Here is a 22121-nt window from a genome sequence, read left to right on the forward strand (position 1 = left end):
GGGGTTGATGGGTGCCATGCATACCAGAATTGGGGATGAGGGGGCCATACATACCAGGATTGGGGATGAGGGTGCCATACATACCAGGATTGGGGGTAAGGGGGGCATGCACACCAGGATTGGGGATGAGGGGTGCCATACATACCAGGATTGGGAGAAGAGGGCCCATCGATACCAGGATTGGGGGCTGAGGAGGCCATACATACCAGGATTGGGGGTGAGGGGCGCCATGCATACCAGGATTAGTGGTTGAGGAGGCCATGCATACCAAGAATGGGGATGAGGTGGTCATGCATACCAGGATTGGGGGATGAGGGGGCCATACATACCAGGATTGGGGGATGAGGAGTCCATGCATACCAGGATTGGGGGTAAGGGGGTCATATATACCAGGATTGGGGGAAGAGGGCCCATACATACCAGGATTGGGGGCTGAGGAGGCCATGCATACCAGGATTGGGGGTGAGGGGTGCAATGCATACCAGGATTGGGGATGCGGGGGCCATACATATCAGGATTGGAGGATGAGGAGTCCATGCATACCAGGATTGGGGGTGAAGGGGCCATGCATACTAGGATTGGGGATGAGGGGTGCCATACATGTTAGAACCCTCCTGTTAGTCTTTTTTCTATTTTGTTGGTCACATGACTTTCTGCCTATATAATCCAGCTCCGCCCTTCTGGCCTTGCTGGACTTCAGTGTTTCATTTACTCTTAAGCTAGCCAGGTGCCTTGTACCTAACTCTGCAGTTTGCTTGGTCCTTGGACCACTAGTACTTTTTGTTTGTTTGTCTTTGCTCTGCTACAATTTCTGCTAGGAGGTGTCCATTTATATCCCAGTCCTTAGTTCTTGTAGGGACCCCTCCCTTATATCTATAGGTCTGCGTTCAGACTAGCCGAGGACTTTGGTGGGTCTGTTCACAAGGAACAGGTCCCCTGCTGCATCGTAGGGAATCAGCTTAGTCCTATTGTAGGGACAGTTTTCCTATATTTCCTTAGTGCTTGTAGCAGTTCATAACAGTAAGTCCAGCCCAAAATAAAAATAAAACACTCTAAGGAAAGAAATCCAGATATCAGCATGGTGTCGGTTCGGGACTTGGCTCAACGCCTACAGGGACTGTCTTTGGAGGTGGCTGAGCTCCAGCAACACGTGAGTAGCTGTCCTGGAGCGCATTTTGTGGAACCGAAGGTAGGACTGCCAGATTTTTTTTATGGTAAACAGCAAGATTTTTTTTCCTTTAAAAATGCTTGTTTATTATATTTTCGTTTAAGACCCAGATCCTCTGGGAATGAATCACAGCGCATTGGGTTTATAATGTCACTTTTGCGCAAAGAACCACAGGGATGGGCCTTTTCTCTCCAACCTAATGATCCGTGTTTTAGATCAGTGGAAGATTTTTTTTCTGCTATGGGGTTGTTGTATGACGATCCTGATCGAGTCTCATCTGCTGAAGCTGAATTAAGACGTTTGAAGCAGGGATCAGGTGATGTGGAAAATTATTGTACATACTTCAGAAGATGGTCGGCCGAAGTGGAATGGAATGACTCGGCATTAAAATGTCTGTTTCTTGCTGGTCTAAGTGAAAGGGTTAAGGATCTGCTGATTGCCTTCCCAACACCTGGAACCTTGCAGGAGGCAATGCAATTAGCTATACGTGTGGACAGGAGACTGCATGCTAGGATTAATGAAGAGAAATCTACTGCTATGGCAGCTCCTAGTTTTCAGAGGGTCTGCTCGGAAGGTGGAGAACCGATGGAGATTGGGGCGATGTCACCCCATTCTCAGGAAAAAGACCGCAGGTTTGCTAAGGGATTATGTGTTTATTGCAGTAAATCTGACCACTTTATTAAGAACTGTGTGCTTCGTTTGAACAAAAAAAAAAAAAAGGTCAGTTACGCCCGTATAGCTTGTTTAAACTCAAAGGGAGTATTTCTTTCTGGGAGCACCTCATTTCAGGAGGAGTTGATTGAATTTTGGGTATTTGTGGATTGTGGTTCTACACTCAATGTGATTGATAAGGGATTTTTGGAAAAATTTAAATTAGAATCCAAACCTTTGTCATCTCCTATTTCTGTGGTTGCTGTTGATGGCTCTCCTTTGAAATGTATTACTCACAAGGTTTTTGAATTTCCCCTCACCATTAATGGCATTCACCAAGAGAATTTGGATTTGGCGGTATTAAATAATTTGCCTTCTCCAGTGGTTTTGGGGTTACCTTGGTTAAAATTGCACAATCCTGTACTGGACTGGTCTACCCATGAAATTAAGTCTTGGAGTCCTAAGTGTCATGATAACTGTTGTAACGGTCGCATTGCTGCTGTGGAAAGAGGGGAATTACCTGTACCTATTCAGGATTTTTGGAAGTTTTTTTCTGAGGAGGAGTCGCAAGTTTTGCCTCCTCATAGGGACTATGATTGCACCATTGAGTTTGTCCCTGGAGCTACTCTTCCCAAGAGTCGCTTATTTAATCTGACTATCCCTGAGAGAAAGGCCTTGGAGGAATACATACAGACAAGCTTGGCCGCCGGTCACATTAGACCTTCTAAGTCTCCTGTGGCTGTTGGATTTTTTTTTGTAAAAAAAAAGGACGGCGGTTTACGTCCATGTCTGGACTTTCGCGAAATTAATAAAATTACCGTAAGCAATTCCTACCCACTGCCATTAATTCCTGACTTGTTCAACCAGTTAGTGGGGGCCAAGTGGTTCTCTAAAATTGATCTCCGGGGGTCATACAATTTGTTACGAATGAAGGAAGGTGATAAATGGAAAACTGCTTTTAACATTCCGGTGGGTCATTTTGAGAATCTGGTTATGCCTTTTGGTCTTACCAATGCACCAGCGTTTTTTCAGAACCTTATTAATGACATCCTAAGACCGTTGATCGGTAAGAATGTGGTGGTGTATTTGGATGACATTTTGATTTATTCGCCGGATCTGGAGTCTCATTGGCAGAGTATACGTGGGGTATTGCAGTTGTTAAGTGACAATTCTCTTTTTGCTAAGCTGGAGAAATGTGAGTTCGCTGTGCAGAGAATTAGTTTTTTGGGCTACATTATCTCCAGCGAGGGCTTTGAGATGGACCCGGTGAAGGTTCAGGCGGTGCAGGAATGGCCTAGGCCTATTGGTTTGAAATCGATACAGAGATTTTTGGGTTTCGCCAATTATTACAGAAAATTCATTAAGAATTTTTCTATAATTGTTAAACCACTGACCGATCTCACCAGCAAAGGTGCGAATAGGGTTCAGTGGACTACGGAGGCCATTGAAGCTTTTGTGTATCTCAAGGAGAGGTTCAGTTCTGTCCCCATCCTTATGCAGCCTGATGAGACAAAGCCTTTTTTGGTCGAGGTTGATGCTTCTTCGGTGGGGGTCGGTGCTGTTTTGTCTCAGGAAAACAAGGATGGAGTACATCCCTGTGCTTTTTTTTCAAAAAAAAATTTCTGAGACCGAACTTAATTACGATGTTGGTAATCGGGAATTGCTGGCTATTAAACTCGCATTTGAACATTGGCGTCATCTCTTGGAAGGTGCTAAATTTCCCATTCAGGTCTTCACTGATCATAAGAATCTGATCTATCTTGATGCTGCCAAGCGCTTGAATGCCCGTCAGGCTAGGTGGGCACTTTTTTTTTCGCTGTTTAATTTTTCTGTTACTTACATCCCGGGTACCAAGAATGTAAAAGCTGATGCTTTATCTCGCAGCTTTTCTCCCATGGTTGGTACCGAGGAGGAGGAGAGCATTTTACAGGAAGGTGTTGTGATAGCAGCATTGGACTCCGTTTTGGAACATGGGATTCTGAAAGCCCAGGAGGATGCCCCGTCTAACACTCACCATGGGAGGTTGCTTGTGCCTAGGAACTTTAGGAGAGATTTGCTTGTAGAGTGTCATGAGTCTCGGTTGGCAGGTCATCCAGGAATTTCTGAGACTAAGAGACTTGTAGGTCGCAGTTTTTGGTGGCCTGGGTGGCAGAAGGAAGTCATTAAGTGGGTGCGTCAATGTACTGTGTGTGCTAGATCTAAGTCTTCACATGCTCCTGCTGCGGGGTTGCTTTGCCCTCTGGAGGTTCCTAGTGCACCTTGGACACATCTTGCTATGGATTTTATTACTGACCTTCCTGCCTCTGAGGGTTTCACTGTCATCTGGGTGGTCGTGGACCGTTTTAGCAAGATGTGTCACTTGGTTCCTTTCATCAAACTGCCCTGCGCTAAGACACTCGCTAAGGCTTTTGTTAAGGAAATTGTCAGACTCCATGGCGTTCCTACCGACATTGTTTCCGATAGGGGACCTCAGTTCGTGGCTCGTTTTTGGCGTGCCTTTTGTGACAGGTTGGGAGTTCATTTGTCATTTTCATCTGGATATCATCCTGAGTCTAATGGACAGACAGAAAGAAAGAACCAGGATGTTGAACAGTTTTTGCGTTGTTTTGTGGCTGACAATCAAGAGGGGTGGTCTGAGTTTCTGCCACTTGCTGAATTTGCACTTAACAACCATGCATCCTCTTCTGCTGGGTGTTCTCCTTTTTTTTGTTGTACTGGGAGACATCCGTTGTTTGGGTCATTCTCCAAATTGGTATCGGCTGTGCCGGAGGAGGAGAATTTTTCCGGTGATTTGGAGAGAGTTTGGACTGATGTACGTTGTAACCTTCAAGAGGCTAACAAAAAATCTAAGAGGTATTTTGACAGGAAACGTCAAGAGGTTTTGTTTACTGTTGGTGACATGGTTTGGTTGTCCTCTAAGAATCTGCGTGTTATGAACTGCTACAAGCACTAAGGAAAGATAGGAAAACTGTCCCTACAATAGGACTAAGCTGATTCCCTACGATGCAGCAGGGGAGCTGTTCCTTGTGAACAAACCCGCCTAAGTCCTCTGCTAGTCTGAACACAGACCTATAGATATAAGGAAGGGGTCCCTACAAGAACTAAGGACTGGGATATAGTTGGACACCTCCTAGCAGAAATTGTAGCAGAGCAAAGACAAACAAACAAAAAGTACTAGTGGTCCAAAGACCAAGCAAACTACAGAGTTAGGTACAAGGCACCTGGCTAGCTTAAGAGTAAATGAAACACTGAAGTCCAGCAAGGCCAGAAGGGCGGAGCTGGATTATATAGGCAGAAAATCATGTGACCAACAAAATAAAAAAAGAACTAACAGGAGGGTTCTAACACTGCGGTTGAGGATTCCTTCTAAGAAATTGGGCCCGAAATTTGTAGGGCCGTTTAAGGTACTTCAGGTAGTTAACCAATCTGCTGTTAGGTTGGAGGTTCCCACCTCCTGGAAGATTAATCCGGTGTTTCATGTTTCCTTATTGAAAAAAGCTGATGTTTCGGATAGGGACGCCACTGTCTCTGTTCCTCTGGTGGTGGAAGACGGTGAATATGAAATTTCTCGCATTCTTAATTCTAGATGGCATAGAGGGAGATTGCAGTATCTCGTCACTTGGAAAGGTTTCGGTCCCGAGGATAACTCCTGGGTAAAGGCGGATGATGTCTCTGCTCCTAGACTTGTCGGAGCGTTTCACAGGAGGTTTCCTGATAGACCTGGGCCTGGAGGATCCGGAGGATCCTCATAAAAGAGGGGGTACTGTTAGAACCCTCCTGTTAGTCTTTTTTCTGTTTTGTTGGTCACATGACTTTCTGCCTATATAATCCAGCTCCGTCCTTCTGGCCTTGCTGGACTTCAGTGTTTCATTTACTCTTAAGCTAGCCAGGTGCCTTGTACCTAACTGTAGTTTGCTTGGTCCTTGGACCACTAGTACTTTTTGTTTGTTTGTCATTGCTCTGCTACAATTTATGCTAGGAGGTGTCCATTTATATCCCAGTCCTTAGTTCTTGTAGGGACCCCTCCCTTATATCTATAGGTCTGCGTTCAGACTAGCCGAGGACTTTGGCGGGTCTGTTCACAAGGAACAGGTCCTCCGCTGCATCGTAGGGAATCAGCTTAGTCCTATTGTAGGGACAGTTTTCCTATCTTTCCTTAGTGCTTGTACAAGTTCATAACAATACATACCAGGATTGGGGGAAGAGGGCCCATAAATACCAGTATTGGGGGCTGAGGAGGCCATGCATACCAGGATTGGGGTTGATGGGTGCCATGCATACCAGGATTGGGGATGAGGGGGCCATACATACCAGGATTGGGGATGAGGGTGCCAAATGTAGCACCCTGAGGATTCGGCTGCTACAGGGGTATTGCACCTCAACCCAGAGGTGTGATATTCCACTCCCGGGTAAGGATGGAGTGTGGATCTGAGCTCGGTAGGCTGCATGCACTACACACATCCCATTTCCGAGGAGCAGACCGACGGTACTCCCACTTAGAAATGTGCAGGTACGACCGAGTCTGTTCCTGGCTGGAGTGGGAGGGGGGTGGAACATCCCAAGTAGTGTAGGGGCAGATAGGGGGAGCAGCCTGGGTAAAGATAGGAGCTCATTGGGTGCTGGTCACCTGAGCTCACACATAGAGGGTGTATATAAGGTGGGCACCATCAGAGAACAGGGTCAGTCAGTCTGTGAGTCTTTGCAGAGAAGTCAGAGGAAGAGGAGCAGAGCAGACCCAGAGAGAGAGAGAGGAGAAAGCCAGAAAGACCCAGAGGGGGAAACAGAAAAGGAACTCCGAGAACCCAAAGTCCATCAGCGGGTGAAGAGTTGGCATCAGGGTACCGGAACCCAAGCTGGTGGGGGCAAAAACACACCCTAGCCAGAGACCGGAGGCCGTGGGCAGCGTCTGCCACGGCCACCCACCACATCCACCCCGAAGGCATACCACGTGGAGGGTCAGGGAACCCAAGGCCAAGGGTCTCCCAACAGAAGGCCCGAGGGAGCTGGACCTGGGTGGATCACTAGTGGGGACGGCCAGAGAAAGGACAGAAGGAGAGCTCAGGGTCACGCTCCGGACTCGCTTGGGGGTTGGCTGGATCCAGGACCTGGTGGACGCAGCACGGCTCGGGTGGTCACTTGAAGCTGGAGTGACCGGAACATCAGCAGTGAGTAAATACCCTAAACTGCACAACCCGACTCTGTCTTCCTTTAACATCTATGCTGCACCACCACAACCCCCATCCTCTGCACCTGACCCCCTGAGGCTATACCCCACCCGTTGGGGGTTACACCATCAAAAGCTGCACCTACACCATCAGCCTCAGCGGACCCTGCTGCAGCGGCGGCCATAGTGACCGCAATACAACGGGTGGCGTAGTCGACAATAAAGAACTTAATAACATCTGTAGGACTGCCACATACAACTGAGTTTGACACCCTGGGCACGGACCGGGTCACAGCCACTCGGAAGACTACAACTCCTATCTGATCCGGCTCCGGATATTCCCCCTAAAGAATATGGCCCAGGGGGCGCGTCAACTTTGGCGTAGTCGGCAGGATTACGTGCCCGCAACACCCGGGTACTGCGTGCCTGAAGAAAAGTGCAAGTTTACCTCAAAAAGAAGTCTCCTGCCGGTTCCGGAGGGTCCCCGCCATCGGACCCCATCACAGGTCGATTCCCGCTGGTTGTCCGCCATTAACAGCGTTTTCTCGCCATCTGCAGAGTTTCCCGCCACTGGGAAGCGATTCCCGCCATTTCCAAAGATTTCCCGCCTTGCCAGAGCGGACGCCATTATGGGCGTGCCAGAGGGTGGCGAGAGGCCACCTCCCATCGTGGGCCAGGACCGAAAATGGCGCCAAAAGTGGAAACCGCCCCCACCAACAGAGACTGTGATGCTAGAGGTGTCTGTCAGCGTGAAAGAACTGCCCCTGGAGCTGACAGTCACCAAGGGGCCCCGGGACCGCCCTCGAAGTGGGAGGAGACGAAAGGAGAGAGCAAAGATGGGTGTCGCTTGGAGCAGTCTAGAGCGAGCGCACCCGGAGGCAAGAAGCCTGGAGAAGAGTATCGGAGGAGCTTACCCGGAGATGGCGAGAAAGCAGAGCAGCACCGGCCCGCTGGCCAGGAGCCTGCTAGAGACAACTGAAGGAGAGCAGAGCAGCACCGACCCGTTGGTCAGGAGCCTGCTGGAAACAACGACCCCACTAGGCCTAGTGGAGGTCCTAGCACAGCTCCCCCGAGACCGGGAGTGTGCGCAGACCGCTCTGGAGGGCCTCGCACGGAGGATGGCCCGGGTGCAGCGAGAGACGTTGGCGCAGTGGAGCCGAGAGATGGCCCAGCAGACCGAGACCCGTCAGCGGAGCACGCCACCCGAGACGAGGAGACAGACCGCCTCTGAGGATGGCGCAGGAGGACTGAAGGCCGGAGACGGCGCCGAGAAGGGAGCCGAACGAGTGGAGGCAGGTAAAGGGGACGTCTATACCCCAAACCGGGAAACCGTGTACCTGCCCCAGCTCCCCGTCGCAGAGCCCGAAGTCTATCCTGCCGTGCCCGTCGCTGCAACGTCACCGCCGCAGACTAGGCCTCAAACGGGAGCCGCGACCCCTGTGACGTCACACGCCTCGACCCCGAGCGTGACCAAGCAGGAAGTACCACCAGCCTGGTCGCAAGGCCTAGTACCCCCGGGCGCCGCAATACCAACAGCGCCCCCTACCTCCGCGGAGCCCCCGGCCTGGTCGCAGGGCCAAGTAGCCCAGGGCGCCGCCGTCCTTACGGTGCCCTTTACCTTCCAGATACCCCAGGCCTGGCCGCAAGGCCCGGGCAACCCGGGCGCTAACACCACCGCGCCCATAAGACCAAGAGTGCCGCATCTGGGAGAGGACCTGTACGCCCAGCATACGTGCCCGGATGGGCAGCCATTTATATGGCCACCGGAGTTTCACCATCCCCGACTCCGGAGAGAGAGACCCCTGGATGAACCCCTGATCCCGGCTCCAAAGCCCGTAAAGAGGATCTCGCCCCCGCTAGCAGAAGCGCAGTTTGAGTGGGACCCCACCGGAGAAGATCTCATGGGGTTCACTCAAGAGACTCGGGCAGCTGCAGCGGAGCGTGCTGAGTGCTGCCGCCAACAGCTCGAGGACTTTGAGAGGGAGCAGAGAGAGAGGCGGGTCCGGGAACAGCAAGCTCAAATAAGGAGCGCGGAGCAGAAGAGCCGGGCCAGGAGAGACCCCCGTGCAGCGCATAGTCCCCGCACCACCGGGACTGTGATAAAGTTTAACATGCAGCATGGGTGGGGCTTCATCCGAGACCACCGCACCCTAGGCGACGTCTTCGTGACGAGGAGAGACGTTGAGTCCCACCTACCGGAGGGACACAGAGGTCGTGACCTTTACATCGGGGACGAGGTCACCTTCACCCGGCACAAGTGTGCCAAAGGACCCTACGCCCTCCATGTGCATCGTCTGACGGAGGAAGAGCTGCGGTGTGAGGAGGAAGAACAAGAGGACCCGGACGGGTCTGAAACTAGAGTTAGAGGTAACCATAAAGAAAGAGCAGGAGGACGCCGTCGCTAAGTACAGCGAAGCAGAAGCTGTATATAGTTGCCCGTCGGGGCACCATAAACTGAAACTGAAACTGTTACTGTTGCTAAATATAGTCCCCGTTGGGACCAGCAAGTGTGAACTGTTACCCGTATTTCCCTAAATCCCACTGGCCGAGGACTGAGAACGGTCATTCCTCCCCAATACCTGGCCGAGGACTGAGAGCGGCCACCTTCCCTTTTTGTATATAGTTGCGCGTCCTAAAGCGCCCCCTACCGGTTTTATAGGAAAACCAGTTTTCTAGAGAGACTGTCGCACTTTACCCGGTCACACGTTGCACAGTGACCGGAGGAGGAGCCAGAGGCGACGAGAATGTTTTATAAGGAAGAAAGTTTTATCTGCTAATATATGTTGTTTTATATGTTTTATATGTTTATGCAAAAATTTGTATGTTTTTGGTGTTTTGTTCTTACAGCCCGAGGGCGTGCTGTGATTTACCAGGGGGGAATGTAGCACCCTGAGGATTCGGCTGCTACAGGGGTATTGCACCTCAACCCAGAGGTGTGATATTCCACTCCCGGGTAAGGATGGAGTGTGGATCTGAGCTCGGTAGGCTGCATGCACTACACACATCCCATTTCCGAGGAGCAGACCGACGGTACTCCCACTTAGAAATGTGCAGGTACGACCGAGTCTGTTCCTGGCTGGAGTGGGAGGGGGGTGGAACATCCCAAGTAGTGTAGGGGCAGATAGGGGGAGCAGCCTGGGTAAAGATAGGAGCTCATTGGGTGCTGGTCACCTGAGCTCACACATAGAGGGTGTATATAAGGTGGGCACCATCAGAGAACAGGGTCAGTCAGTCTGTGAGTCTTTGCAGAGAAGTCAGAGGAAGAGGAGCAGAGCAGACCCAGAGAGAGAGAGAGGAGAAAGCCAGAAAGACCCAGAGGGGGAAACAGAAAAGGAACTCCGAGAACCCAAAGTCCATCAGCGGGTGAAGAGTTGGCATCAGGGTACCGGAACCCAAGCTGGTGGGGGCAAAAACACACCCTAGCCAGAGACCGGAGGCCGTGGGCAGCGTCTGCCACGGCCACCCACCACATCCACCCCGAAGGCATACCACGTGGAGGGTCAGGGAACCCAAGGCCAAGGGTCTCCCAACAGAAGGCCCGAGGGAGCTGGACCTGGGTGGATCACTAGTGGGGACGGCCAGAGAAAGGACAGAAGGAGAGCTCAGGGTCACGCTCCGGACTCGCTTGGGGGTTGGCTGGATCCAGGACCTGGTGGACGCAGCACAGCTCGGGTGGTCACTTGAAGCTGGAGTGACCGGAACATCAGCAGTGAGTAAATACCCTAAACTGCACAACCCGACTCTGTCTTCCTTTAACATCTATGCTGCACCACCACAACCCCCATCCTCTGCACCTGACCCCCTGAGGCTATACCCCACCCGTTGGGGGTTACACCATCAAAAGCTGCACCTACACCATCAGCCTCAGCGGACCCTGCTGCAGCGGCGGCCATAGTGACCGCAATACAACGGGTGGCGTAGTCGACAATAAAGAACTTAATAACATCTGTAGGACTGCCACATACAACTGAGTTTGACACCCTGGGCACGGACCGGGTCACAGCCACTCGGAAGACTACAACTCCCATCTGATCCGGCTCCGGATATTCCCCCTAAAGAATATGGCCCAGGGGGCGCGTCACATACATACCAGGATTGGGGTGAGGGGGCCATGCATACCAGGATTTGGGATGAGGGGTGCCATACATACCAGGATTGGGGGAAGAGGGCCCATCGATACCAGGATTGGGGGCTGAGGAGGCCATGCATACCAGGATTGGGGGTGAGGGGCGCCATGCATACCAGGATTAGTGGTTGAGGAGGCCATGCATACCAAGATTGGGGATGAGGTGGTCATGCATACTAGGATTGGGGGATGAGGGGGCCATACATAACAGGATTGGGGGATGAGGAGGCCATGCATACCAGGATTGGGGGATGAGGGGTGCCATACATACCAGGATTGGGGGATGAGGAGTGCCATACTTACCAGGATTGGGGATGAGGGTGCCATACTTACCAGGATTGGGGATGAGGGAGCAATGCGTACTAGGATGGGGAAATTAACCAGTAGCTGCTGCATTTCCCACCCAAGGCTTATACTCGAGTCAATAAGTTTTCCCAGTTTTTTCTGGTAAAATTTATAAGGTATTTTAAAATCAGTGAGTATGTGGTGCCCATAATACTGCAGGACTGTCGGATGCATTATACTATATGGGGGCTGCATTACCCTATGGAGTGTGTAATATACTGTATGGAGGACTATGGGGAGTGCATTATATTCTATGGAGGACTATGGGAAGTTCATTATACTATATGGAGGATTATGGGGGGCACATTATACTATATGGATTGGCTATGTGGGGCCATTATAATATTTTGAGGGCTATGCGGGGGGCCATTATACTGTATGAAAGCAATAATATGGTGTGAAGGTTTGTGTGGGGTCCATCATACTGTTTGGAGGGCTGTGTGTGGCCATTATACTGTTTGGAGGGCTAGGGCGGGCCATTATACTGTATGTAGGCCCATTATACTATATGGAGGGCTGTGTAGGGGTCACAGTTGGGGCATCATCCTGTGTTGGGGTCACCATACTTTGCCTTGGGAGTTGAAGTGGGGTACAATAGGGTCATTATACTGTGCATATGGAGGCTAATGTGGAGGAATGCACCATGGGGGTATCATACTGTGTTTGGGGGGCACTTTTATTGGCATCATACTTTATGGGGGTAATGAAAGAGGAATGTAGGATTTCAGCAGGAGGAAAACTGCAGGAGGAAAGTTGTGAGATCTGCTCTTCTGTGACACAGACAATTTTTTTTTTTTGGGGGGGGGGGGGGTGGCGGGCCCAATTAGAGCTTCTGCTATGGAGCCCCATGATTTCTATGTACGCCCTGGAGGGAGTGATTGGTGAGACAGACACAGCTCTGCCTCTTGGGAAATGTAGTCTGAGCCACAGAGGGAGAGGGGCAGAAAGTTCAGCATGTAAGCTATAACAGGCCACAAGAATGGCTGCAGGGCAGCTAAAAAGTAAAACAAAGGTAATTTTTGAGAATCATTGCAGGGATAGCCAGATCGTTTTTTTGTTTGTGTTTTTTTATGCCCAATCTCTTTAATAACAGTAATTTTCATTATTACAATACTGCAAAACTACATTCCTGTCCATTGACCCAATAAATATGTGCATAATATTTCACTATCATCTCTAATTCTAGTTTGTAACATCATCTTCAGCCCTCACTTATTGGGTGCTATCACAATTCAATGACAATATATTGTAATGACCAAATGTTTCCTTTCCACTATAAGGATGCATTTTCCTTATAATACTGATCATTTAAATGTATTGACTATGATATAAACCAAATAACATAGTATTTTGTTACAAAAAAATCACCAATGTGTGAAATGAGATCTTTATATGTCATGTGGAATAGAGCCATAAACTCCTGACTTATTCCTTTGCTACAAAATGAAAACTGAAAGGAGATCTATTGGTGACAAAAACATGGGTTTCTTACCGCCTTGGATGTAATTTATTTTAGCAAGTTTTTACAGGCATCTGAATGAAATGGCATCGTCTGGAGCAAAGAACTGTGATTCTATTGGAAATGATTGCAGATTTTCTTCTTAGAAGCTCTGTCTTCAGTACAACAGCCAATAAAGCAGCCTGTCCAACAAGGACTAATGTTTGGAGGGATGACTACTGAGGGCTGATTGGATTACAGGTGGGGAAATCATATTTTGCTTTGACTATTTTCACAATGACACTTCAAAGCTCACTGCTGTGAAACATGCCGAGTTTGATAATGGAATTTCCATTTTCCAGAGTGATGTGATTATTGCAACAATTAAATTGCAAGGTAAATGATGTTCCAGGAATACACATGCATAGCAGTCTGTGACAATATCAAGTCAGCCCTGAACAACACATAGCCTGGAATAGTTGGTTTACATTAGGTATATTACGGGACTGAAGAACCCAAACTTGATTTCTCCCTGCATACCAGTAACAAGGCTCAATCCATTTTATCAGGGATTTTCTTAGTTGCTGTAGCATTTTACCACAGAGGTAATATATCACATGATAGTGAATGTAAATATATAGTGCAGTGTAGAAGTATATACTGTTGCTGTAAAAAATAAATAAATAAATATATATATATACAGTACAAACCAAAAGTTTGGACACACCTTCTCATTTAAAGATTTTTCTGTATTTTCATGACTATGAAAATTGTACATTCACACTGAAGGCATCAAAACTATGAATTAACACATGTGGAATTATATAGTTAACAAAAAAGTGTGAAACAACTGAAAATATGTCTTATATTCTAGATTCTTCAAAGTAGCCACCTTTTGCTTTGATGACTGCTTTGCACAACTCTTGGCATTCTCTTGATGAGCCTCAAGAGGTAGTCACCGGAAATGGTCTTTCAACAATCTTGAAGGAGTTCCCAGAGATGCTTAGCACTTGTTGGCCCTTTTGCCTTCACTCTGCGGTCCAGCTCATCCCAAACCATCTCGATTGGGTTCAGGTCTGTTGACTGTGGAGGCCAGGTCATCTGGCGTAGCACCCCATCACTCTCCCTCTTGGTCAAATAGCCCTTACACAGCCTGTAGGTGTGTTTGAGGTCATTGTCCTGTTGAAAAGTAAATAAAAAAATCCAATTAAACGCAAACTGGATGGAATAGCATACCGCTGAAAGATGTTGTGGTAGCCATGCTGGTTCAGTATGCCTTCAATTTTGAATAAATCCCCAACAGTGTCACCAGCAAAGCACCCCCACACCATCACACCTCCTCCTCCATGCTTCACGGTGGGAACCAGGCATCCGTCCATCCGTTCATCTTTTCTGCGTCGCACAAAGACACGGTGGTTGGAACCAAAGATCTCAAATTTGGACTCATCAGACCAAAGAACAGATTTCCACTGGTCTAATGTCCATTCCTTGTGCTCTTTAGCCCAAACAAGTCTCTTCTGCTTGTTGCCTGTCCTTAGCAGTGGTTTCCTAGCAGCTATTTTACCATGAAGGCCTGCTGCACAAAGTCTCCTCTTAACAGTTGTTGTAGAGATGTGTCTGCTGCTAGAACTCTGTGTGGCATTGACCTGGTCTCTAATCTGAGCTGCTGTTAACCTGCGATTTCTAAGGCTGGTGACTCGGATAAACATCCTCAGAAGCAAAGGTGACTCTTGGTCTTCCTTTCCTGGGGCGGTCCTCATGTAAGCCAGTTTCTTTGTAGCGCTTGATGATTTTTGCAACTGCACTTGGGGACACTTTCAAAGTTTTCCCAATTTTTCGGACTGACTGACCTTCATTTCTTAAAGTAATGATGGCCACTCGTTTTTCTTTACTTAGCTCCTTTTTTCTTGCCATAATACAAATTCTAACAGTCTATTCAGTAGGACTATCAGCTGTGTATCCACCTGACTTCTGCACAACACAACTGATGGTCCCAACCCCATTTATAAGGCAAGAAATCCCACTTATTAAACCTGACAGGTCACACCTGTGAAGTGAAAACCATTTCCGGTGACTACCTCTTGAAGCTCATCAAGAGAATGCCAAGAGTGTACAAAGCAGTCATTAAAGCAAAAGGTGGCTACTTTGAAGAACCTAGAATATAAGACATATTTTCAGTCATTTCACACTTTTTTGTTAAGTATATAATTCCACATGTGTTAATTCATAGTTTTGATGCCTTCAGTGTGAATGTACAATTTTCAAAGTCATAAAAATACAGAAAAATCTTTAAATGAGAAGGTGTGTCCAAAGTTTTGGTCTGTACTGTATATATATATATATATATATATATATATATATATATATATATATATAGCTCAGCTCCTGTTGAGGTGAATGGAAACTGAGCTACAAAACTCAAGATTGCTAACTACCCATAGGGAAAGACTAGTCTGGCACCATGCCTGGCCAGCCAGCTTCTACTCGACACGCTCCAGGTGATTGACAAGTCTATGAGTCTAGATAGGGAGAGACCTGTCAATCAACAAGTGGTACGAGAAGCCATCCATCTCTCCCTAGTCAAATCTTCAAGCTGTGCTTTCCCTGAAATATCACAGCATTTCAGAGAAAAACATACTTGGCTTCACTCGTGCAGTGTTACATATGTGGTTGCGGAACCACTGTGCCCGGTCCAGGGAGAGCCTGGAGGGGTATAACTAAGCGACCATCTGGTTCTTCATTAGAGCCCCTGATGGTGTGGTTAGACTTCAACACAGGTGGATGCCAGGTATTACTCCAGGACTGACCTCTGAGTCGCAGCAGCTGACCCCCAAAGGAGCAGAAAGACAGGTCCGGCCAGGAACTGGATAAAAGGAGAACATGCGGCTGGTTCAGGAACAGGAGTGTACGGCTCGTAGCCAGAACAGATTCTGGATCAAGAACGGACAGGAACACAGGTGCAGGTTCAGACTGGAAGGGTAAGGATAGCAATACAAGTCTGGACAAGATGGATCAGGTTCTGGACTTGGTAGAGGTAGGACGGGCTCAGAAACAGGTTACAGGAGGACGGACAGGATAAGGTTCAGACAGGGCAGGCAGGATGGACAGGATAAGGTTCAGGGAGCACAGGTACAGGGACCTTACAACTAGGTAGCAAGAAACACACTGATTACTAAAGTTGCTAAGGCACCTCCCATAATAATCATAATGAGAAGGAGGTGCTAAAACAGAAATATACCTCACCAGTGTATTATTGTGCAAGAGACATATTCATTGTAATTTGATGACACAAAATACATAAATAAGTAGATATATCTCTTAGGCATGATGGGGTTGTGTGGCTCATAACCACTTCTGCATAGTTTGCATAGAGAAAACAATGACCACTAAGGAATACTTAAGGCAGCAATATATATCAGGATAACACAAAGTCGATAATGTTGAGCATATCAGACTGAATGCAAGGCTCAGTGCATATAAATATTCCATTATATGTAATACAAGTAATCAAGCGTGGATAGAATCTTACAGTTGAAAAGGTGTGACATGCAGAAGTAGTGCTGTTGCTTTAAAAGCATTCTGTAACTATTAGAAATAACACAAGCACATGAGACTGGAAGTGTTGTGCTCCAGAAGCATGCAGCAACTAGAGGGGTTAACACAGTCACAGGAAAAGGGGAGTGTTTTAGCAGAGCCCCAGGGGGAATGTGGGGAAGTTGTTTACTGTCTGGCTGGAGCTGAAGAGAAAGGTGGTGTGTGTGTTCTATATCTCACTGAAGCGCCCCTGCAAGTGAAAAAGATTCAAGTCAGGAGTGAAGCTAAGCACAGGTCAGGTAGAGTTCCTGAACTAACAGTGCAGAGTATTGTCAGGCAGAAATCTAAGGACTGGAAGAAATGGTGTTACAGTGATCATCTCCCTCAGCAAGCCCACCCCTCTCCTCCATCTCACTGTGCTGTAAAGAATGCTGTGTTCATTAATGTGCCTTTGCATTAGAACTGTGCTGTCCTGTACTACTGGGAAGACTGTGAGCTGCTGTGCTGCTAAGGAAACTGTACTGTTTGTCACTGGAGAATGTTGCTCATAAGACTTAACTTGCACTGGCTGTGCGGCTTCTTATTAAATGCTACTGTTCTACCGTTTATGAGGACTCTTGTCAAGTGTGTCTCGTCAGCAAGTGAAACAACCTACGTGTCTGTGCCTGAGGGTCAATATCCTTGTGTGCCTGAGAGAAGCTGCAGCACATGGTCTATGGTCGCCCTGAGTAACGGTTCCCCCAGGATTCCAAAGAATTCATGTAACTTGTTCCGCCCCTATCTGAACCTAGCGGTGTGTGTGTAACATTGGTGGCCTGTACGGGAATCCTGAGCAGGAATTAGCGTGTAGAGGGAGAAGAGGAAAAGTGTCTGGAAAAAGACAGCAGCACAGCACCTCAACTCAACTCTGCTACGCCAGTTAAAGGGGACCAGCCCTAAAAAACTCACTAGCAGCAATGGATGTGGAAATGCAAAAATGGACAGAATTAGTGAGCTGCTTCTTCAGTTAACCTGTGAAGAATTGAGAACAGTAGCAGAATATATAAAGACAAGATGGTGACCCGATTCTAATGCATCGGGTATTCTAGAATATGTATGCGGCCAACTGATTGGTTGCGGCAGGCGGTCGCGACCAATCATCAGAGCGGTATTTAAATTTGGCGCCAATAATGGTGATTGGTCACGGCCGCGACCAATCAGCAGAGCGGTGTTTAAATGTGGCGCCAATAATGCTGATTATTCGTGACCAGTAACCGCGACCAATCAGCAGAGCGGTGTTTAAATTTGGCGGCAATATCGCTGATTGGTCGCGGCCGGCCACCGCGGCCAATCAGCGAAGCGGTGTTTAAATTTGGCGCCAATATCGCTGATTGGTCACGGCCGGCGACCGTGACTAATCAGCAGAGCAGTGTTAAATTTGGCGCCAATACTGCTGATTGGTCGCGGCCGGCGACCGCGACCAATCAGCAGAGCGGGGTTTAAATTTGGTGCCAATAATGCTGATTGGTCGCGGCTGGCTGCTGCGACCAATCAGCAGAGCGTTGTTTAAATTTGGCGCCAATCTCGCTGATTGTTCGTGGCTGCCAGCCGCGACCAATCAGCAGAGCGTTGTTTAAATTTGGCGCCAATCTCGCTGATTGGTCGCGTCTGGCATCCGCGACCAATCAGCAGAGCGGGGTTTAAATTTGGCGCCAATCTCGCTGATTATTCGCGGCTGCCAGCCGCGACCAATCAGCAGAGCGTTGTTTAAATTTTGCGCCAATCTCGCTGATTGGTCGCGTCTGGCGTCCGCGACCAATCAGCAGAACGTTGTTTAAATTTGGCGCCAATCTCGCTGATTGTTCGCGGCTGCCAGCAGCGACCAATCAGCAGAGCGTTGTTTACATTTTGCGCCAATCTCGCTGATTGGTCGCGGCTGGCGTCCGCGACCAATCAGCAGAGCGTTGTTTAAATTTTGCACCAAAATCGCTGATTGGTCGCGGCTGGCGGTCGTGACCAATCAGCAGAGCGGGGTTTAAATTTGGCGGCAATACTGCTGATTGGTCGGGGCCGGCGGCCGCAACCAATCAGCGTCGTATTAGTGAGGACCGGGGAGCGGCGCTGCCTGTGCGGGTACTTCCGCTGCGAGCAGCTGGGAGATGAGTGGCTGCTCGCAGCAGAAGCATCCCGACCGGCGGCGCCGCTCCTCGGTCCTCCGTTCACACTTGCCGTCGGGAGATCATAGCGCTGTTTAAATTAGGCGCCAATCTCGCTGATTGGTCGCGGTCGGCTGGCGGCCGCAAACAATCAGCAGAGCGTTGATTAAATTTGGCGCCAATCACGCTGATTGGTCGCGGTCGGCTGTCATCCGCGACCAATCAGAAGAGCGTTGTTTAAATTTGGCGCCAATCTCGCTGATTGGTCGCGTCTGGCGTCCGCGACCAATCAGCAGAGCGTTGTTTAAATTTGGCGCCAATCTCGCTGATTGGTCGCGGCTGCCGTCCGCGACCAATCAGCAGAGCGTTGTTTAAATTTTGCGCCAATCTCGCTGATTGGTCGCGGTTGCCAGCCGCGACCAATCAGCAGACCGTTGTTTAAATTTGGCGCCAAGATCACTGATTGGTCAGGTGCGGAGACCGCGACCAATCAGCGAATTGTATTGGTGAGGACCGGGGAGCGCCGCTGCCTGTACCGCTACTTCCGCTGCGAGAAGCCGGGACATGAGCGACTGCTCGCAGCAGTATCCCGACCCGCAGCGCCGCTCCCCGGTCCTCCCTTGACACCCTAGCCGCTGATCTCCCGACAGTAGCCGCATGGTGTTACTAAGGTCCTGACATTTGTGTTCAAAATCGCTGATTGGCGCCACATTTAAACACCGCTGTGCTGATTAGTCGCGGGCAGCGTCCGCGACCAATCAGCACAGCGGTGTTTAAATGTGTCTGCAAGATCGGTGATTGGTCGCGGCCGCTATTTAAATGTGGCGCACAAATCGGTGATTGGTCGCGATCTTTCGGGCGCGACCAATCACTGATCTTGCCGCAAAAGTTAAACACCGCTGTGCTGATTGGTCGCGGACGCTGCCCGCGACCAATCACCGATTTGGGCGCCACATTTAAACACTGCTGTGCTGATTGGTCACGGACGCTGCCCGCGAACAATCACCGATTTGGGCGCCACATTTAAATAGCGGACGCGACCAATCACCGATCTTGCAGACACATTTAAACACCGCTGTGCTGATTGGTCGCCGACGCTGCCCGCGACCAATCACCGATCTTGCAGAAACAGTTAAACACCGCTGTGCTGATTGGTCGCCAACACTGCCCGCGACCAATCACCGATTTGGGCGCCACATTTAAATAGCGTCCGCGACCAATCAGCACAGCGGTGTTTAAATGTGTCTGCAAGATCGGTCATTGGTCGCGGGCGCTATTTAAATGTGGCGCCCAAATCGGTGATTGGTCGCGGGCATCGTCCGCGACCAATCATCACAGCAGTGTTTAAATGTGGTGCCCAAATCGGTGATTGGTCGCGGGCAGCGTCCGCGACCAATCAGCACAGCGGTGTTTAACTTTTGGGCCAAGATCAGTGATTGGTCGCGGCGAGAGATCGCGACCAATCATCGAATCGTATTGCTGAGGACCGGGGAGCGGAATCGTATTAGTGAGGACCGGGGAGCGCCGCTGCCTGTGCGGCTACTTCCGCTGCGAGAACCCAGGACATGAGCGGGCGCTCGCAGCAGAAGTATCCCGCCCCGCAGCGCCGCTCCCCAGTCCTCCCTTGACACGCTAGCAGCATGGATGTCAGCGCCGCTGCCTGTACTGCTACTTCCGCTGCGAGAACCCGGGACATGAGCGGGCGCTCGCAGCAGAAGTATCCCGACCCGCAGCGCCGCTCCCCGGTCCTCCCTTCACACCCTAGCCACATGGAGGTCAGTGTCGCCGGCGGTCGGGAGATGAGCGCCTCGCGCCAGTCATCTCCCGGCTGCATCGCCGCTGAGCTCCGTCCCGCAGATGAGCCGCTAACGGCCGCCATCATTTTTCAGAAATCCCGCGGCGCTCATTGGCCGCTGCCGGACCAATGAGCGATGCGGGATTTCCTGGACAGACAGAAAGACAGACAGAAAGACAGACAGACAGACAGACGGGATAAGACGATTATATATATAGATGTGAGTAGAACAGATTGCCAAAGTACACAACCGCAGGCAACTGTTAGCTGCCATTAATGCAAAAATGGATGAGCTGGGGGAGAAAGAAGCTGAAGACGTCATGGGGACATTCCTCCAGGAACTAACACAGATTCTAACCAGGTTGAAGTTGGACGATGGAGGGGCGGCACTAATTACCAAAGGTGGGAATCTGCGTCCACAGACTGAACTACAGGAATTGAAAGAACAATTCAAAGCCCTAACAACAGACCTGCGGGAATCTACCAAAACCTCTGAACGAGTGATAGACCCAGAGAGGACCTTTAACCTGCTCGGGTTAGATAAATAAGGTTGACAGTCCTCTCTAACACCACAAATCACCATAAGGAAAGAATTCAAGATCCTGGGACTGATTGTAGAGTGTGAAAAGAAAGATAGACTGTCTTATAGGAACTTGTTGCACCAGATCGAAACAGGCTTACAGAAAGGCTACCAGCCAGATGAGATCGTTGAAGGGGTGGTGAAAGCGATCAGCCCAGGACTGAACCTCCGTAGTATGCTAAAAATGAAAAGTCAATTGACCTTGCAACAGCTGAAGATGATTTTAAAAGGGCACTATAAAGAAGAGAGTACTTCAGAATTGTTCCATCGACTCATTAACCTCTCACAGAAAAATAATTAATCACCCCAAAGTTTCTTGTTCAGAGCAATTGAACTGAAGGATAGACTGTTGTTTGAATCCAGAGATGTAGAAGCGGAAGAGAAGTTTGATGCTGGACTAGTACAGAAGAAGTTCTTGAGATCATTGGGAACGGGATTAATCAGCAAAGATATCAAGTTGCAGCTGAAACAGTACCTAGAAGATCCTGGCATTTTGGACGAAGTCCTAATTGAAAAAATGAATGAGGCAACTAGTTTGGAGTCAGAGAGTGAACAGAAGTTAAAGAAAGGTTCTGCTCCTAAAATCACCAAAATGAGTCAGCTGAAGTTGGAGACCCCCAGTGACCAGTCCGAAGATCATCATGGAGACCCTCCAGTGCCACCTCCGAGAGGGAACCTTAAATGACCAACAAAAGAGAGAACTGCCAGCGCGGACTGGGAGGAAGTAATAGGAGAACTGCGAGCCGAGTTGATTGAGGTGAAAAAGTTGATTCGTTCCAGGCCAGAACCTGTATCCCTCAGACCCAGGAGTGGGTTCTAAAACAGAACATACCCGGCTTGTGATGCGTGCCGTTCATCAAATCAGAGTACGGTGTGTGTCCACTGTCTAAGATGTGGTGAGGAAAAACATTATGCCAAGGAATGCCAATGGTCACGGTCGTTTGGGTTAAAAGACAGGAGGTTGCCAGTGCAGGGCGACTGGTAACCACGACATGGAGGAGGTTCCAGAAGCAAATTCAAATCTCACCAAACCCCAGTACGGTGCATGAGGTAAAATGACTGCGTCAGTACTATCCCCAATTGTGTTCCCGTCTACAACAGCTGCAAGGGAGACAGGGGCATCAGTTACTTAATGCCTAGTGCGGAGGTCAAACGATGTACTCCTGGGGGGAGGATTCCTCGGTC

At 49.2% G+C, this 22121-nt stretch overlaps 1 protein-coding gene across 4 annotated transcripts in view; it reads left to right on the top strand.

Moving 5' to 3' along the window:
- The window catches only part of TANGO2 (transport and golgi organization 2 homolog), a 336367-nt gene that overhangs the window by 40004 nt on the left and 274242 nt on the right, over positions 1–22121 (top strand). Inside the window, exon 2 of one of the 4 annotated variants that reach the window (XM_073675729.1) lies at positions 12984–13153. The exons of the other annotated variants lie outside the window; for them this stretch is intronic. The gene's annotated coding sequence lies outside the window, so the exon portion shown is untranslated. The remainder of the gene's footprint in view (positions 1–12983; positions 13154–22121) is intronic. 4 annotated transcript variants of the gene reach the window in all.

Source organism: Phyllobates terribilis, unplaced genomic scaffold (genome assembly GCF_046119375.1).
Source record: "Phyllobates terribilis strain yellow unplaced genomic scaffold, ASM4611937v1 Scaffold_1__5_contigs__length_1240528914, whole genome shotgun sequence".
Lineage (NCBI taxonomy): Eukaryota > Metazoa > Chordata > Amphibia > Anura > Dendrobatidae > Phyllobates > Phyllobates terribilis.